Below are 20,714 nucleotides of genomic sequence, written 5' to 3'. Positions count from 1 at the left end.
TTTCTCAAGATTGCTTTGGCTATTCCGGATCTTTTGTGTTCCCATACAAATTGTAAAATTTCTTGTTCTTGTTCTGTGAGAAATACCATTGGTAGTTTAATAGGGATTGCATTGAATCTGTAGATTGCTTTGGGTAGTATAGTCATTTTCACAATGTTGATTCTTGCAATCCAAGAACATGGTATATCTCTCCATCTGTTTGTATCATCTTCGATTTCTTTTATAAGTGTCTTATAGTTTTCTGCATACAGGTCTTTTGCCTCCTTAGGTAGGATTATTCCTAGGTATTTTATTCTTTTTGTTGCAATGGTAAATGAGACTGTTTCCTTAATTTCTCTTTCTGATTTTTGTTGTTATTGTATAGGAATGCAAGAGATTTCTGTGCATTAATTTGTATCCTGCTACTTTACCAAATTCATTGATTAGCTCTACCTAGTAGTATTTTGGTGGCATCTTTAGGATTGTCTATGTATAGTATCATGTCATCTGCAAACAGTGACAGTTTTACTTCTTCTTTTCCAAATTTTATTCCTTTTATTTCTTTTTCTTCTCTGATTGCTGTGACTAAAACTTCCAAAATTATATTGAAAAACAGTGGTGCGAGTGCACACCCTTGTCTTGTTCCTGATCTTAGAGGAAATGGTTTCAGTTTTTCACCATTGAGAATGATGTTGGCTGTGGGTTTGTCACATATGGCTTTTATTATGTTGAGTTAGGTTCCCTCTATGCCCACTTTCTGGAGAGTTTTTATGATAAATGGGTGTTGAATTTTGTCAGAAGCTTTTTCCTGCCTCTATTGAGATGATCATATGGTTTTTCTCCTTCAATTTGTTAATATGGTGTATCACATTGATTGATTTGCATATATCAAAGAATCCTTGCATTCCTGGGATAAATCCCAGTTGATCATGGTGTATGATCCTTTTAATGTGCTGTTGGATTCTGTTTGCTAGTATTTTGTGGAGGATTTTTGCACCTATGTTTATCACTGCTCTTCACCTGTAGTTTTCTTTTTTTATGACATTTTTGTCTGGTTTTGGTATCAGGGTGATGGTGGCCTCGAAGAATGAGTTTGGGAGTGTTCCTCCCTCTGCTGTATTTTAGAAGAGTTTGAGAAGGATAGGTGTTAGCTCTTCTTAAATGTTTGATAGAATTCACCTGTGAAGCCATCTGGCCCTGGGCTTTTGTTTGTTGGAAGATTTTTAATCACAGTCTCACTTTCAGCTCTTGTGATTAGTCTGTTCATATTTTCTATTTCTTCCTGTTTCAGTCTTCAAAGTTTGGTCTTTTCTAAGAATTTGTCCATTTCTTCCAGGTTGTCCATTTTATTGGCATATAGTTGCTTGTAGTAGTGTCTCATGATCCTTTGTATTTCTGTGGTGTCATTTGTTTCTTCTCCTTTTTCATTTCTAATTCTGTTGATTTGAGTCTACTCCCTTTTTTCCTTATGCGTCTGGCTAATGGGTTATCAATTTTGTTATCTTCACAAAGAACCAGCTTTTAGTTTTATTGATCTTTGCTATTGTTTCCTTTCTTTCTTTTTCATTTATTTCTGATCTAATCTTTATGATTTCTTTCCTTCTAACTTTGGGTTTATTTTTGTTCTTCTTTCTCTAATTGCTTTAGGTGTAAGGTTAGGTTGTTTATTTGAGAATTTTCTTGTTTCTTGAGATAGGATTGTATTGCTATAAACTTCCCTCTTAGAGCTGATTTTGCTGCATCCCATATGTTTTGGGTCTTCATGTTTTCATTGTCATTTGTTTCTAGGTATTTTCTGATTTCCTCTTCGATTTCTTCAGTGATCTCTTGGTTGTTTAGTAGCATATTGTTTAGCCTCCATGTGTTTGTATTTTTTGTATTTTTTACAGTTTTTTTCCTGTAATTGATATCTAGTCTCATAGCATTGTGGCCAGAAAAGAGGCTTGATACACTTCATTTTTCTTAAATTTACCAAGGCTTGATTTGTGACCCAAGATGTGATCTATCCTGGAGAATGTTCTGTGTGAACTTGAGAATGTGTAATCAGTTGTTTTTGGATGGAATGTCCTGTAAATATCAATTAAGTCCATCTGGCCTAATGTGTCACTTAAAGCTTGTGTTTCCTTATTGATTTGTTGTCTGGATTATCTGTCCATTTGTGTAAGTGGGGTGTTAAAGTCCCCCACTATGGTTGTGTTACTGTTGATTTCCCCTTTTATGGCTGTTAGCGTTTGCGTTATGTATTGAGGTGCTCCTATGTTTGGTGCATAGATATTTACAATTGTTATATCTTCTTCTTGGATTGATCCCTTGATCATTATGTAATGTTCTTCCTTGTCTCTTGTAACATTCTTTATTTTAAAGTCTGTTTTATCTGATATGAGTATTACTACTCCAGCTTTCTTTTGATTTCCATTTGCATGGAATATTTTTTTCTATCCTTTCACTTTCAGTCTGTATGTGTCCCTAGGTCTGATGTGGGTCTCTTGTAGACAGCATATAGATGGGTTCTGTTTTTCTATCCATTCACCTAGTCTGTGTCTTTGGTTTGGAGCACTTAATCCATTTACATTTAAGGTAATTATCAATATGTATGTTCCTATTACCATTTTCTTAATTGTTTTGGGTTTGTTTTTGTAGGTCTTTTCCTTCTCTTGTGTTTCCTGTCTAGAGGAGTTCCTTTAGCATTTGTTATAAAGCTGGTTTGGTGGTGCTGAATTCTCTTAACTTTCGCTTGTCTGTACAGCTTTTGATTTCTCCATTGAATATGAGTGAGATCCTGCTGGGTAGAGTAATATTGTTTGTAGGTTTTTCCCTTTCATCACTTTAAATATATCCTGTCACTCCCTTCTCGCCTGCAGAGTTTCTGTTGAAAGTTCAGCTGATAACCTTATGGGGATTCAGTTGTATGTTATTGTTGCTTTTCTCTTGCTGCTTTTAATATGTTTTCTTTGTGTTTAACTTTTGTTAGTTTGATTAATATGTGTCTCAGCATGTTTCTCCTTGGGTTTATCCTATGTGGGACTTTCTGTGCTTTCTGGACTTGATTGACTATTTCCTTTCCCATGTTGGGGAAGTTTTCAACTATAATCTCTTCAAATATTTTCTCAGACCCTTTCTTCTTCTTCTTCTTCTTCTTCTGAGATGCCTATAATTCGAATGTTGGTGCATTTAATGTTGTCCCAGAGGTCTCTGAGACTGTCCTTCATTCTTTATTCTTCTTTGAGGCAGTTATTCCCACCATTCTGTCTTCCAGCTCACTTATTGTTCTTCTCCCTGTTATTCTGCTGCTGATTCCTTCTAGAGTATTTTTAATTTCAGTTATTGTGTTATTCATTACTGTTTGTTTGCTCTTTAGTTCTTCTAGGTCCTTGTTAAATGTTTCTTGTATTTTCTCTATTCTATTTTCAAGAGTTTGGATCATCTTTACTATCATGACTCTGAATTCTTTTTCAGGTAGTTTGCCTATTTCCTCTTCATTTATTTGGTCTTCTGGGTTTTTATTTGGCTCCTTTGCCTGCAAGGTATTTCTCTGTCTTCTAATTTTGTCTAATTTACAGTATTTGAGGTCCCTTTTCCCTAGGCTGCAGGGTCGTAGTTCCTCTTGTTTCTGTTCTCTGCCCCCAGTGGTGGGGTGTGTCCAGTGTCCTGTGTAGGCTTCCTGATGGGAGGGACTGGTGCCTGCATTCTGGTGGGTGGAGCTGAGCCTTTTCCCTCTGATGAGCAGGGCCATGTCAGGTAGTATGTTTTGGAGTGTCTGTGAGCTTAATATGACTTTAGGTAGTCTGTGTGCTGATGTGTGGGTTTGTGTTCCTGTCTTGTTTTTTGTTTGGTGTGAGGTGTCCAGCACCGGGAGCTGCAGGCAGTTGGGTGGAGCTGGGTCTTAGATTCAGATAGAGGCCTCTGTGAGAGCTCTTGGTGATTTATCTTCCCTGGCGCAGGAATTCTCTAGTGGTCTAGCATCCTGGATTCGGTGCTCCCACCCCAGAGCCTCAGGCCTGACTTCCGATCAAGGAACCAAGACCCCGCTAGTTGCTCGTCCTGGCAATAAAGGGGATTAAAAAAAAAAAAAAGAAGACTAACAAAACCCCTGAAAATGGTAAAAAGTAAAATCAAACAAAAAAAGAAACATGGAAACACACACACACACCCACACACACACACAAAAGAAATCAACAAAATGATTAAAAGCAAAAAAAGAAAAAGAGAAAGGGGAAAGAAGACAGAACAACAGAAAAGTAATATAGAAATAGAAATATAAAAAAGTAAAATAAAAAATATATTAAAAAAAGAAAAAGAAAAAAAGGAAGACAAACAAAACTCCAGAGAAATGGTAAAAACAAAATCAAACAAACAAAAACAGAAACAAGGAAACACACACACACACAAAAGAAACAGAAACAGAACAAAATAAAACAAAAAGCAAGAGAACAACCAGACAAACAGAAGAACCCCAAAATAAAATCAAACAATTAGAATCTGAACGAAGAAAAACAGAAAACCTAAAAACAAAACCAAAGCAGTGTGCCAAATGAAAAATTGAAGCAAGGAAGCAGTACAAACTGATTAAAAAATATTTAAAAATAAAATAAAAGAAAAAGAAAAAAACCAGAGAACAGAAAAACAAGGTAGAAATGGAAATATAAAAAAATATTTTAAAGATAAAGAAGAAGAAAAAAATAAGGGAAAAGAACACAGAACAAGAGAAAAGCAAAGTAAAAATAGAAATATGTAAAAAAAATAAAAAATAAAAAAAGTTATAAAACAGGAAGATCACAATAGACTAAAAAGAAATACTAAAACAAGAACAACAACAAACAAACAAACAAAAAGCTAGAACCAACAACAGAATGAATCAAACATAATAAAATTAATAGTCATAATTATGCTTTCCTGGGGTCTCAGCTTTAAGTGTGCTTGCACACACCATGAGCCACAACCCCCCTCTACCTCCCCAAGAGGCCCTCCTCTGCCTCTGGGCTGGTCTCTGGACCTGCTGAGGGCCCTGTGGGGATCACTCAGACCCTGATCTGGCCCAATTCCCGCATGTGTTTACCCGCAAAGTCCACAGCTGCCAGAGCTAGACCGTTTTCTTTCTTTTTTTTTTTTTTTTTAATTTAATTAATTTATTTATTTATTTATGGCTGTGTTGGGTCTTCGTTTCTGTGCGAGGGCTTTCTCTAGTTGCGGCGAGCGGGGGCCACTCTTCATCGCGGTGTGCGGGCCTCATCGCGGCCCCTCTTGTTGCGGAGCACAGGCTCCAGACACACAGGCTCAGTAGTTGTGGCTCACGGGCTTAGTTGCTCCGCGGCATGTGGGATCTTCCCAGACCAGGGCTCGAACCCGTGTCCCCTGCATTGGCAGGCAGGTTCTCAACCACTGTGCCACCAGGGAAGCCCCTAGACCGTTTTCATTTGTGGAAACACTCATTGTCTACTCAGACACTCCATAGATGCAGGGTCTACCTAGCTGATCATGGGGATTTAATCTGCAGCTTGTACACCTGATGGAAAGATTTGCAGTCCTCTTCCTTAGTCACCCCGTCCCTGGGGTTCAGCTTTGGTTTTATCCCCACCTCTTCATGTGTTCCACCCAGAGGAGTCTGGTCCTGAGGTTGCCTTGGAGCTCTTGGGTGTGTCCCAGTGAGGACCGGACGCAGAGGTGGTATGACTGCTTGGATCGCAGGAACCCCAGCAGTGACAAATGTGCAGGGAAGCCAGTGGCCATGGGCGCAAGAGATATGGCCCTACTGAGGGCCTTTTCTGGCACCTGGCATAAGGTGCATGAGAGCCAGCACTGGCCAGGCTTTTTCTGGCACCCGGCAGCCGGCATGTGGGGACCAGCCCTGAGAGGCCTTTTTTTTTAATTGCCCTGCAGCTGGCACATGAGGGCCAGCCCTGAGGGAGCTTTTTTTTATGCCTGGCGACCAGCGTGTGAGAGCCAGCCCTGAGAGGGTTTCTTTCATTGTTCTTCGGCAGGCACCAGCGTGTGGGGAGAGAGAGGCTACAATAGTGGCCCCTCCCCCAACGTGTGACTCTGCAGTAGTGCTCTGCTTCCATGGCAGTCCAGTCTTCTTCTGTAGGCATTCCCTGCTGTGAATTTCCTCTCTCCTGTCCCCTCAGTCTGTCTCCCCACAACCGACAGCAGTTCTCACTCTGGGCCTGTTCTCCAATCCCCACACTCCAGCTCCCATGCCCCTTGCAACTTGTAAACACACGTCCCAGTGCAGGACACGTAGGGCCAAGGTACGGACAACTGTGTATTTCTCACTCTGTCCTGTCTGCCACAGATTGGCCACTTTGCCCTCTTCCAAAAGCCTCAAATGTTTCCCTTCTGTCCCAATTGATTTCCCCGTCAGAGAGGGGGTTTCCCCAAATTCCAGAATCTCTCCTCTGCTTCAGCTCCCCGCCCCCCACCCCCAGGGTTCAGGTTCCGTCCTGCTTCCTCTCCTCCACCTTCTCCCTTCTTTTTTTGTCCTACCCAGTTATGCAGGGATCTTTATAGTCCTTTCTGGTGTCCAAGGTCTTCTGCTAGTGTTCAGCTGGTGTTCTGTGAGGATTGTTGCACCTATAGATGTATTCCTAATGCAACCGTGGAGAGAGATGCACTCCACATCCTCCTACTCCTCCACCATCTTAACTCTATTCAAGGATTTTTCAGCAGAAACTTTGCAGGACAGAAGGGAGTGGCATGATATATTAAAAGTGCTGAAAGGAAATAAAAACCTACAACTTAGGATAGTCTATATGGTCAGGGTATCATTCAGATTTGAAGGAGAGGTAGTTTCCCAGATAAGCAATTCACTACTAAACCAGCTTTACAAAAAATGTTTAAGGGACTTCTTTAAGTAGAAAAGAAAAGTCCATTACTAGAAATAAGACAATATATGAAAGAAAAAATCTCACTAGTAAAGACAAATATATAATAAAGGTAGTGGATCAACCCCTTATAAAGCTTGTATGAAGGTTAAAAGACAAAAATAGTAAAATCAACTATAACTACAATAAAGTAAGATGTACATAAAATAAAAAGATGTAAAATATATCAGAAACATAAAATGGCGAGGCTGAGTAAATACAATGCTTTTAGAATGAGTATGAATTTAAGTGACTTACCTATTAACTTAAACTGTTTTATATATAAATTGTTATATATAAACCTCATGGTAACCATAAACCAAAACCTATAATAGATACATAAAAAATAAAAAGAAAGGATTCCAAACATGACACTAAATAAAATCATTAAACCATAAGTGAAGAGAAAAAGAGAAGAAAGGGATAGACAAAAACTGCAGAAACAACCAGAAAACAATTACACTATGGCAATAAGTATATAACTATCAATAATAACTTTAAATATAAATGGATTCAATTCTCCAATCAAAAGACATAGGAGTGGCTGAGTAGATAAAATGCCAAGATTCATCTAAATGCTGCTTATGGGAGACTCACTTCAGATCTAAAGACACACACTGAAGGTGAGGGAATGGAAAAAGATATTTTATGCAAACAGAAATGAAAAGAAAGCTGGGGTACCAATACTTACATCAGACAAAATAGACTTTAAAACAAAAACTAACAAAAGACAAATAAGGACATTACATAATGATAAAGGGATCACTCCAACAAGACGATGTAACACTTGAAATATTTATGCACCCAACATAGGATCATCTAAATATATAAATCAAATATTAACAGGCCTAAAGGGAGAAGTTGACAGAAATACAATAATAGTAGGCAAACCTAATATTCCAATTACATAAATGGATACATCACCCAGAAATAAAATCAATGAAGAAACATTGCCCTTAAATGACATATTTGATCAGATTAATTTAATAGATATATACAGAACATTCCAAAAACAGCAGAATACAAATTATTTTCAAGTGCACATGGAACATTCATCAGGATAGATCACATGCTAGGCCACAAAAATATTTCAGTAAATTTAAAAATACTGACATCATATCAAGTATCTTTTCTGACCACAAAGGTATAAAACTAGAAATCAATTTTAGGAAGTAAACTGGAAAAAAATCACAAACATGTGGATACTAAATAACATGCTCCTAAATCCATCAATGGGTACATGAAGAAATCAAAGAGGAAATCAAAAAAGTACCTTGAAACAAATGAAAATGGAAACACAACTTTCCAAAATCAATGGGACATAGCAAACAGAGTTCTAAGAGGGAAGTTTGTAGTGACACCTCTGAAGAGAATGAAAACACTAACTCAAAAAGATATATGCACCGTATGTTCATTGCAGCATTACTTGCAGTAACCAAGATATGGAGGCAACCTAAGTGTCCATCAACAGATGAATGGATAAAGAAAATATGTTGTGTATGTATTTCACACACAATGAAATATTAGCCATAAAATGATGAAATCTTGCCATTTACAAAACTAAGGATGGACCTAGATTGCATTATGCTAAGTGAAATAAGTCATAGAAATAAATATACCATATGGTTTCACTTATCTGTGGAATCTACAAAAGAAAGCAAATGAACAAACTAAACAAAACAAAAACAGGCTCGTAAATACTGAAAGCAAACTGGTGGTTGCCAGAGGGAAGGGGGGTTGGGGAGTTGGGCAAAATAGGTGAAGATGATTAAGAGATATAAACTTCCAGTTATAAAATAAATAGGTCATGGGGATGTAATGCACAGCATAGGAATATAGTCAATAATACTATAATAATTTTGTATGGTGTAATAACTTTGTATGGTAATAAGTTTGATAGTAACTTTTTGTGGTGACCATTTCAAAATGTATATAAATATCAAATCACTATAATGTATACATGAAACTAATATGATACTGTGTGTCAATTATATTTCAATAACAAGACAAAATGAAAACCATAAAACTCTATTGCTTAATTTCAGGCAGCTATAATGAGAAAATCCCTCCCTGTGCTTAGAAATATTAAACAGAATCTAGTAGAATTTGTGGATAAAGGTTACACACAAGTACTTCACAAATATTAAATATACTGTTTGATGCAGCAATATAAAAGTTACCTGTCTGGGAAAGTTGCACGCATATTTTGACATATCTTATTGGAATGCAGTATTTTACAATAATCTTGTGTATTTTATCTTTTTCTAAGAGAAAGGAAGAAAAAACACATTACTATTAAGGTAACAGGGTATTACAGGCTTATAGAGAGAAATTATAGCCAGTGTTCCCCTGAATAGTTCTCCACTTTCAACTGAAGTTAATGGAGGTTACTTTTTCTGCAGAGTGCTCTAACATCAGCTGTTCTGCATATTAACATGCATTAATTTTGTCATTCATTCATTCATTCATTTGTATGTGCCATGTTGACACAGTTTTGTTCTCCCAAGGAGTTTATTTGAATAAAATAAAAAGATATATCATAATTGCCTACTCGCAAGGAGCTGGTGACTCTGATCAACTTCTGAAAGAATTAAAAGCTTCTCCTCTTCCTTATATTTCTATGGCCTTATTATGGTACCTAGGACATGAAGTTATTTGATTTATTATTATAGATGATATGAACATAGCAAGGAAGCATAGATTTTTCAACAACACCTGACACTTATATCTAAGAAAATATTTGTTGAATGGAATGAATAAATGTAGAACAAAATCAATGGTGCAATATATATTGAGTTACCTAAGTTCTATATGATGTGAGGCTAGGTGCAAAGGAAATGTAAAGATTAATCGAGCATCAACTATGCCTTTGAAATACAGTCAAAATTGGGAAGGGACTAAACTAAATATACAAATAACCATTTTATCAGAAAATTAAAGGCAAAATATTATATGGTTTTACATTTGAGTGGCATTGTATCTAGTAGATAGAGTACTGAACAGATTTTGTTAAAAATGTGTCGCTTGAGATGTGTTTAAAGAATGAATATTATTTGTAAGTCAATATAGGGCAGGTGGGCCTGCTGAGAGAAAAATGTATTGTCTTCCTAGTAAAGTTCTGCTGCCTGACACTGATAAGGGTGGAGCTGCAGTAGCTCCCCAGTGTTACTATTGGAGGATGAATCCAATGAGGGCCAGCACTGTGACTGTCTTGCTCCCTATATTTCTAGACCACTGCATAATACTTGGCATGTGCCAGGCCCTCAGGGAATATTTGTTTAATGATGAAATGGATAAAATGTTGGGAAATTTATAACAGCAATTCAAAAAGTGTAGTTGGAAGGATCCAAATATAGAATCATATATGTGAAAAATAGTGAGCAATAGACGTAACATAATTATGTTCTCAAGTATATAATGCGATTATATAGAAGGAGATCTTTCAGTGTAGATCTCCTGGGAATTGAGCCTTTTCAAGTGGCTCAGAGTATAGAGAAAGGGGAGGCAGGCATTCCTATGAATTGATATAAAATGGAAAATATAATTATTTAGTAGGTTTTTGGTGTGAATTGCTAGACTGAAATAAATCAGTTCATTTTTGAAATACTGGAATGCAAATGGAGGCACAATTTGGAAGACTTTGAATGTCAATATATAGGTAAGGTATTCTATCTAATAATAGGAGTGTAGTGTAAATTGTTCAAAGGAGAATAACACATTGAAATATGCATATATTTCAGATTAGAAAAGTTTAAGACAAGTTAGGTAAAAATTAAGGACACCAGAAAGTAAGAATACAGTGTTTCTGGTAACTATGCAGCCGTGGTGGATCCCCACAGTTGCTCTGGGGAGATTGTCAAATACTTCTGGACATTGCCACCTTGTTTAGGGGACAAGATTTCCTTTCATGTCCATCCCTATGTAAGGTACTGAAGTCCTACACTGATCAGGGGTACTTTTAAGTATCATAGCTGATGGATCATAGGTTGTCCACATGGATTAGTTACTGGAACATCTGTATTCTGAGTCTCTTTCATTCTCATCTCTGGTCTTCAAATCAGTCATTCTTACCCTTTGTTTTTTGATATACCTTATCTCTTTATGCTTTTCTAACTCATTCAATATCATCTTTTACCACCTCTTTTTCTGCCCCCCCCCACCCCCATGCTATTATTCTTCGGTAGCAGAGCAACTGGCTCCATATGCAACCATCCAAATATTCTTTGACCTGAAGGCAAGAGGTTCCTTTGAGGTTTATTTATTTATTTTTCTCCTTTTCATGTAACCAGAAGAAGATACCCTTAAGGGATTGGTGAGAGAGCAGAGAAGTGAAGTAGTCAGAAAACAGATTAATGCTTCCAGATATAATCCTACAAGTCATCTATGAAAAAGCATAGGTGACTTCAAGATATAAACCCTGTAGATATATTAAGATAAGATTTTAATGAAGAAAGAGAAGGAATTTGGGTGGAAATTTGGGAGGAAAATATATTGGCTCACATGTGAAATTCTATTCCCCTTTCCCCCCAGAAAAAGAGAAGAGAAAAAAAACTCTGCTTCCCCCAGAAATGTTCTGAAAACTCTGCCAGAGCAACACATAGGATATTTCAGATCACCAGCAAAGAGGTTAGAGAATGAGAATGCAATACAAAACAAACAGAAACATAAAACAACTTACTTTTAGCTTATGCATATAGACCCACCACAAATTTAACTTTCATACAAATTAAATATGGCTTCTAGTAGTCTTCAGGAATCAAACTGCAATTAGTAAATTCATACTGAAACACTAGGAGGTAGGCTGCACCTTGATTTGTACAATTATATCAAACCATGGTTGGCTTCTACTCTGGCACTGTCTTGACCTAGCGCTTCATTTTCTCATCTAGCTATTGTTTATGCATGAATTCCCTGAGAGACATGGCTTTGAATGACTTAATTTAATAAAATTAAGTCTTTGACTTTTTTTGGTCAAAACAACTACCATTAGCACTAATGCATTTTGAATTACTATGTGGGAGTGTGCCCTAGTGTTACATGACTAAAAAGCATGCCTCAGTACATAAGTAAATAAATAATCTTGCTTTTACTCTGTGTATACAAAATAAATCTGTTGGAATAAAATGTGTATCACTAACTCTTCCTCTCTGTTATGTAATTTCTCAGTATTGATGGCAGTGATCTCACTGTGGCCTATATGATAGTCCGTTCTCAACAGCCACTTTATTATTACTTTTTCTTAAGCACCATTTTCAGTTGCCATTCCTACCAAGACTTTTCATTTACTAGCTTCTATTTCGTACTTCCCTAATTTTTCAAGACCCTCCCCAAGCAGCCCACTCTCTATGTTTACAATATAATTTTCTCCTGCTTTGTGGAGCCAATGTTGTCACCATCTCACAAACTCAGTATGCTCATTTCTGCCTGGAGAGATTTATAAGCTTATTTTCCTTTGCTCTGAATTCCCAAGAGCCTTACCTTCATGTTTATGAATCTTACCACTTTTTAATACCTAGCTCAATTCTTATCTCAAATACTCAAAGGGAGCTTTGGCTTACCACACTAGCTATAGTAACTTTCTCTTCTGTCTCCAAATAAGCAAACTATAGAGGAAGGGCCAAATTTAATAATGACTGGTCATACAGTGTGTACTGTTATTTTGGGTGTATTAGTTTAGCTTGTTCATTGGATGTGACAGTCTTGGGTAAGGACCAAGATTTATATATTTTGCTTTCTATTTAGGGCCTGAGGAATGAGTGCTCACTATCTGCTCAGTTCCTGTGTGGAACATGCTTATAATTTAAAAGGGAAGAAGGGTAGAATATGGTTTCCTGTAAGAGTTCTCTTCTTCTGAATTCCAACAGAAGCAAAATTATTTTGGAACAACACAGAATTAATCCAACTTGTTTATATTCTCAGACAAGATGATAGATCTTTAGACAAAGAGTTTTGTTTAACCAAAACACCAGGCTCAAATGAACAATAACAAAATCCATGTTGCTATTCTGTTTAGAATAGATTTGCGTGCTGTCATTCCTAAACATCCGTGATTAGGAACACTGAAAGAAAAATAAAATGCAGGACGTTTCACAAAATTGTAATGGGTTAATATCAGAAAGCATAAGAATTCTATTTCTCCTGTTGCTTTTGGAAGTAGGGTGTTGAACACAGCCAAAGCAATTTCAGTTGCATTTAGAGTCAGAACCATTTAGATTACTCTTATATTTTGCTAAATGTTAGCTCTGGTCACAAAACTACATGGAAACTTCCTTGAAAGAAAGAAGTGGATGTATTTTTTACTTTTTTTACTAAAACTTTTGGCACTGTTCCTGATAAGTATTAAGATTTTCAGTATAGATTGATGGTGGCTGCTTGCTTCACTATCTTTCTGTTAGGTTCAAAACAGTGAGAACACATAAAGTTTTACTTAAGATATTAACAAGTTAAATAGAAATACCTTTAATCATATTGGTTTCTATAGGATGGTAGACTTAGTGTTAGGGTTAAATATTAGTAGAACAAAACATTTAAAACTATATTATACATTTTTTAACATCCAGCACAAATATTTAAAACTAGGTTTAACACTGTGAAAATAATGTTTATGTAGTAATCACTAGATTGCTAATTAATATGATCAGGTAATCTACTGGCATTTGTTCTCTATGTGTTATTTTGAATTTCTTATTTCAAATTCATAATGTAAAGAACATGGTCATTGTTTCACAACATTGATCCAGTCATTTCTCTATGAAGATACAAATAGAGTAGAAGTAGAATGGGGAGAAAAATTCATATAAATAAGATGATACAGAGAATAATATTTAATTTTCCTTTACACAACATGAAATTAAAATGAAACTATGTGTTGAGCTTTTGAAATATTTTTCCTTAAGATATTATTGTCTAAAGGAGTTTTTTTTGTCTTTAAGAGTAGCATTGTTCTTAAAGATTATGTGTATGTAAGTGCACATGTAAATGTTTAAACCGTAATTTTCAAGGGTATATAATATGACTTGACTCTTTTTCTATGGAAAACAAAATAAGAAGAATGGTGTGCTAATTCCTCTTATTCTTTCTTTCCTCCTAAACTTTTTTTTTGCATCTATATTATTCACCTGCTTCTCAAATCTCTGCACTGGAAGGTTTCACTCTTTCTTAGACATTTAAAAATAAAAGAAGGAAGAAAAGTCGGTACTGCATTTCCAATTCAACCTCATTAGAACCACCAAGAGAGTGTACTCACCATTTGCATCCTTGTGGATGCCCTTCTGTTTCCTTTATACATGGACACAGCTTGGATGTGTATAATATTCTTCAGTTATATATTAGACTTATATTGCTGCCATAACAAATTACAGCCAATATAGTGGCTTTAAAGAGTAATATTTATTATGTTACAGTTCTGTAAGTCAAATACTCAGTGTTGGTCTCACGGGGCTAAAAATCAAGATGTTGACAGGAAAGTTTGTATTTTTCATTTCCTTGTTCCTTCTGGTGTTGGCAGAATTTAGTTCTCTAAGACTAAAAGACTAAGGTTTCTGGTTTCCTTGATGGCTCTCAGCTTGGGGTCCACTTACCTCCTAGAGGCCTGTCTCTACTTTTTGTACATTTTCCCCAACATCTCAGAATTGGCAATGGGGCATTAAATGCTTCTCCTGCTGGCATCTCTCTGACTCATTCTTCTTGCCTTCTTTCATTTTTAAGGGCTCATGATTAGATGTTGCTCACACGGATAATCCAAAATAATCTCCCCATATCATAGTCCTTAATTTAATCCTGTCTACAAAGCCCTTTTTGCCATGTAAGGTAGCATATTCATAGTTTCTGGGGATTAGGGCATGGACATCATTGAGGGGCCATTATTTTCATTCCCAAAGGTTATATTTTCAATTCTACAAAACTTGGGGACATTGTTCCAATGTTTCATATTATTGAATATTGCTGTGGCGATCTTGAGAACACCTTGATTTTCTTACTCTTGAAAGATTTGTTTTTTCAATCAGGATTCTCATAGAATTATTTCTTCATATTTTAGTTTTCCTAAATTTGAAATTATCATATTTTAGCTATTTTCCATAAAATTCTATCTGTCTATTGACCCATCTATTATCTAAGTTTTGGACATTGTATGAAATTTTCCAACATTTCAGGAAAATTTTTTATTATATATTTGGATATATTTTGTATTTCACTTGTTGAATTTTCTAACTTCAGATCACCATTATTTTTATTTTGTATTATTATTGTCCTCAGATCTTACCTTCTAACAGTTGTTTTCAACCGTAGTAAGTATAATGATGTAGAAACAAGAAATAATTATTAAGAGAATGAATATGACCATTATAATCATTCCTTACCTTCATTAATACGTCTATTATGTCATGCACTGTGACCAAATAATTATAAAAATACATTGGATATAAAAACACTAGCTACCACCTTTGTCCATTAGTTTCCTCTTCTGTTTTGTTTTTATTGCCATACATGTGCATACAATATATTAAAAACTTTCTCTGTGATGTCCCTGCTCAACCAAAGTTTATGTAATGCCTTTGATTGTTTGCATAATTATTCATGCGTCATTAATTGAATATGCATTTATTGAGCATCTACTCTTTTCCAAGTAGTCTGTGAGATAAAAAGAATGCAAAAGCAAATGTAATCTTGCTCCTGGATTTTGTCTCAAGGAGCTCAGAAAGTAGAAGAGAAAATGGACCATTAACAGCTAACTCTGTCATAAAATGATGCATGGTATAGTAGCATTAATGAACATGTTGGAGGGAGCAGTGATTTTTATTTGGGTTACAAGAGAAGTCTTTACAGACTGCATAATATGAACTGGGCCTTTAATCAATAGGAATTCAAAAGATAGAAAAGAGCCAGAAGGACATTCCAGAAAAATGGATCACTAAGGAAAGACAGGACAGTGTATATCCAGCAAGTTTTTATTGGATGGCGGAGTGTTGGTTGGGGGAATAGCGTGAAGTATAGTCTAATTTTAAAATGGAATGCTAATGGTGTGCAGGAATAACGCTATGAGCACTTAATTCAATTATTTTTCTTCCGTATCAACTAGGCATGCCCATGTTTATCATGCATTTTGAAATTAGGTTTCAATCAAGACCTTCTGACTTAAAGCAGAAATTCTTCTGGATAGTATATCTTGATCATTATATTAAGATTTCCTTTGTTGCAATTAATTTATAATTTCTAATAGATGGTATCTATATTCTGTGTAAAGATATGTAAAGACATTTCTTTTTTCAAGAAACTAGACATTAAGGCTTTGTGACTAAAGGAAAGAAAATGTATCCTCCTAGTTCTCGTCTCCAATGCAACTATTATTTTCAATCAGCCTCTTTGTTCATACTCCTCTCTCCAATATCCTTTTCATTATAGTGGGTTTAATTTAGACTCTAAAAGTTAGATCATTATACATAGTACTAAATTTAATTCACATGTATATACACTAGTAAATATGAACATTTCTTTGAAAAGTATGTTTATCAAAGTGACATAGTACAGGTTTCATAAAATATAATTTTGAGTTTTCTGTAGTCTTCTGTAAAAAACTTTCTTTGGAAACTGTGTTTCATTCTAGAAATAAAATGTAAATGCGCGGTTTTATTTATTCTAGTTGATTTTACATTCTTGTCAACTTCTAAACATTGCAGACAGGAATTGACCTACTCAGTCCTTATCTTCAATGCCCACTTGAGTTTATACCTAAATATAAATGTCTTCATAATGGTTGGTGTATAATGGGTAGTCAATGAATATTTGCTTGGTAAATAATAGATTATGACGGAAAGAAAAAAATATCCCAAAGTAATCTAAGAAGATTGCTATACATTTCTCAAGTTCTTAAGTTCTTAAATCTGCTACAGTATCTGCAATTGGTAACTTTAACAGTGTCAATGGCAAGGGATGTACTACCTCTCTACTTCATGAAACAGCATTTCAATTGTTAGAAAAGCTATAGAAATGCTTTTTCATTCAGCGAAAATAAATCTCTCTCTGTCGCTCTCTCACACACAGACACACACACACACACACACATATACACAGACACACACACACAAGCAAAACAAAAACCCCAGATCATTTTTATGCATTACAATCCTTCATTGTTGGTCCCTGGGTAAGTCCCTTGCTTCCCCAAAAAGTAGTTTAAGAAAAAGTCTAATTCTTTCTGTGGACACATATTTCCTGAAATTGACACCAAGTCCTAAAGTAGCCCTTTTAATGCCCGTCTGACTCATACCTACAAATCTGAAAGACTGACTTTTGATGAGATTTTTGAAACAACCAATTTTTATACCAACCATTCCTGAAGGCTACCCTGTTTCCAGTTTTATGAGATAATGGCTTCTGTATATTTTGCACTAATTTTGTCAATTCATTCTCTTACTTTTCACCTGGATTATTCTAGCTAATATAACATCTATCAAATCCAATTTATTTAGATCTTGAGTTTATACACAGAGTTATAAAATGTATACCAGTGTATTTCTGGACAAATCTTTAAACATTTTTTTTCCTGATGTGGAAGATTATGATAAATGTACCCATTCAGGATCCAGTGTCCATATGAAATACTAGACTAAAAAATAGATTTGGTGGTGCAGTGGTTGAGAATCTGCCTGCCAATGAAGGGGACACGGGTTCGAGCCCTGGTCTGGGAGGATCCCGCGTGCCTCGGAGCGGCTGGGCCCGTGAGCCACAACTACTGAGCCTGCGCGTCTGGAGCCTGTGCTCCGCAACAAGAAAGGCCGCGATAGTGAGAGGCCCGCGCACCGCGATGAAGAGTGGCCCCCGCTTGCCGCAACTAGAGAAAGCCCTCGCACAGAAACGAAGACCCAACACAGCCAAAAATAAATAATAAATAAATAATAAATTAAAAAATTAAAAAAAAGTAGAGATAGACTTCAAACCCAAGTCTCTCTGCCTTTAACCTCTGTAGATGGCAAGTATAAACAATTCTTATCACTTCATCAGTTTGTTTAAAATGCAGGACCTCCACTAGACAAGGCCTTAATGTGTCTACTTTGAGTCATTTTATGTGGCTGAAAAAAAAACCTGTATTTCTTTTAAAGGTATGGTATATGTTAGAGTTTCCTCTAATTTTCACTGGCCTTATCATAAATTATATTCATTCAGTGTATTTTTGCATTATCTTGGAAGTTTAAATTTATAATTTACCTTTTGTTCTAATGGTCATTTTCTATACACATGTATATAGTTCTGTCTTCTTCAACTTCTGCAAACACTACAATTCTAATCCACCCATTTGATTTGCTTCCATTACTTCTAATGGAGTTATTCTATCCCTGTGGGAAAAAAAAGAGCAGGACATTGTTTTTTATGCTGCCTATGGCAATTAGTGATTTATTTCAAACAATGTTTATAAAAAAAAGGAAAAACAGAACTCTCTAAGTTTCTGATATGATGGTTTATTTTAAAATATAAAATTGAGAATTATAGTGTTTCTAGGTTAGTTGATTGATCTTTTTTCCTTAAAGATTTTCTTCAAATGGTTCTTTAATGTCTTTTCTGGTTTTTTTCTGAGCTCAAAGTTCAACTTGTTTCTCTTAAGTCATTACTTGATTTGCTAAGCCCTATATTACTCAGGTGTCCTTTGTGCCTCATTTTAATCTTTGGAATGTTTTGAATTCTGGAGTTATTCCTGAAGATACCCCTCAACACAGTGGTGAAACTAGAAATCTCTAAGAGAAAGTGAAACAGAAGGGTGATTTGAGGAACCCACAGTCCTGCTCTCTGTATCAGTCCTGAACCCTCTTGCACCATTTGCAAACCTGCACATGGTGAGAATGACTGCTCTGTGGTTCTCCTTTGCAATAAGTACAGCATTGCAACGTAAAAAGAGGCACATGTTGACACCCACCTGCCGGTTTGTACCAGCTGCCTACGTATTCACTTTATATTTTTGGAAGGAAGCTTAATTCCTCTGTGATGAAAACACTGCCAAATCGTAACCAGCTTATCAGCCTAATTTCTGTAAGACAACATATTTTCAACTCACAGTCCCTCACTATTTCTAGTAGAATGGTTGAACAAAAAAATAAAATTATACTTGGATGCAGACTTTTAGTCACTTGTTTGGAATCTTATGTGTAACTCAGTTACCATCCTCCTGTTCTAGGATTAAGAAAATTCACTTTTGTTTCAGGTGTTAATCATTACTGGCAGTCTTTTCTTACCAGGAGCCAAGTTCTTTTAGACCTTGGGGCACTAGCTGCTTCAGCTGTTGCTGTTCTTTAGCTAGTCTCTCATCTTTCCTCAGCCACATTCCCTTAACCCCCATTGTCTTCAAAGAGGTGGCAAGAATAAAGATAGGGGAAACCTTGTGCAGCACTTATCTGAATTACAAGTACACAAAAACAATGGGCAACAAGAATACAAGAAAGGCAATTACGATTTATGATTGAATGATGCCCTATGAGTGTGCTTTCTAGTAATTAGGGTTTTTTCCTTAATGTTCTTTAACAAAGTTTTCTCCATCTCTCCAGTATTTCCTCTGTTGTTTTTATCTCTATCTACTCCACTTCATCCCAGCACAGAAGTATTATTTTTGAGTCTAGCATGCATACAGATAACTTATTCAAGTACGCTTACCTTCAGACTACTGTGCACCATTTATTAAAACCTGATTCCTAGCACCACTCTAGATTTGCTGAAACAAAATTACCAGTGGATAGGACAATTCAACGTACACACACACACACACACACAATTTAACATGCCAGACACTATTGTAGTATTTGAAATACATAAAGGAACAGTCCAACATCCTTATCCAGTGGATCTTTGTTCTAGGGACAGGGACAGGAAACTGGTTGGAAATTCTATTTGGAGAACACTACTGGAAGTAAGAATGCTGACCCAAAACAATTTATTATTAATTGCAGCTCTCAATTTTCAAAACTTGGATGGCTTAGAGGAAGTTACTCATACACTCAATGCTTAGAGGAAGTTACTCATACACTCAAAGTCTCAGGTCCTTATCAATACAATGCAACTTTAATTATACCATCCTAATTACTTTACAAGTACTTGTGAAGATTAAGAAAAAAAAAAAAAACTTGAATAGAACTTTAAAACTGTTAAGTACTATACTTTACCATGACCACATGAAAAAGAACAAGTTTGTCAAAAGAGAATTTGGATTTATGTTTCATAGTGTAAACAAATATGTTAGATGAAAGTTGTGGTAATGGAGGCAGATATAGCTAGAAGCAGATTAACAGGTGGGTTCTTGTTTTGAAGTTTCATGGAGCTCAGGATACCAGATAAAAAGAAGGTAAAGGCAATTTTTCAGAGGATCTTAAACATGGATATGGTTACATTTGCATGCATTGTCGATCCCTTTTACGTTCAGATGAACAGTAGGGAGTGATCTTCAATGATTACAATTTCAAGAAAAGAAATGGGAGTCATGATATTGGTTAGCCTATATGTTTAATACTTTTTGCTTTTATATCTAAAATTAAATGTAGCACTTTTTATAAGGTCATGATAAGTTGTTGAACTTCCAGATGCTCAACTTTGTCTTTCATATACATATAAATGCTTTGTTTTTCAGGCAGTGTGAGTGTGTGTATCTGAGGGCATTTTGTTTGTTCACTTGCTTTTAGTTTTAGATATGTGGTTGAGCTCAGATATTATCTTTCTTCTGAGGCATTATTTTTTTTTCTCTCCTTAGCTTTCTTTACCTTTCATTTTCTTAAGTATTAAATACCTGTTTTGGACTTACAAAGACCTTGGTTCAAGCTGGTTCTATCATTTTTAGCCTTGAGCAATTACCATCTTTATGTTGGTTTCCTCATCTATAAATTGGGTAAAATAATAGTACTA

This window comes from Eubalaena glacialis, chromosome 1 (assembly GCF_028564815.1).
Source record: "Eubalaena glacialis isolate mEubGla1 chromosome 1, mEubGla1.1.hap2.+ XY, whole genome shotgun sequence".
Lineage (NCBI taxonomy): Eukaryota > Metazoa > Chordata > Mammalia > Artiodactyla > Balaenidae > Eubalaena > Eubalaena glacialis.
The sequence above is the reverse complement of the archived record's forward strand: the minus strand, read 5'-3'. Positions refer to the sequence as shown.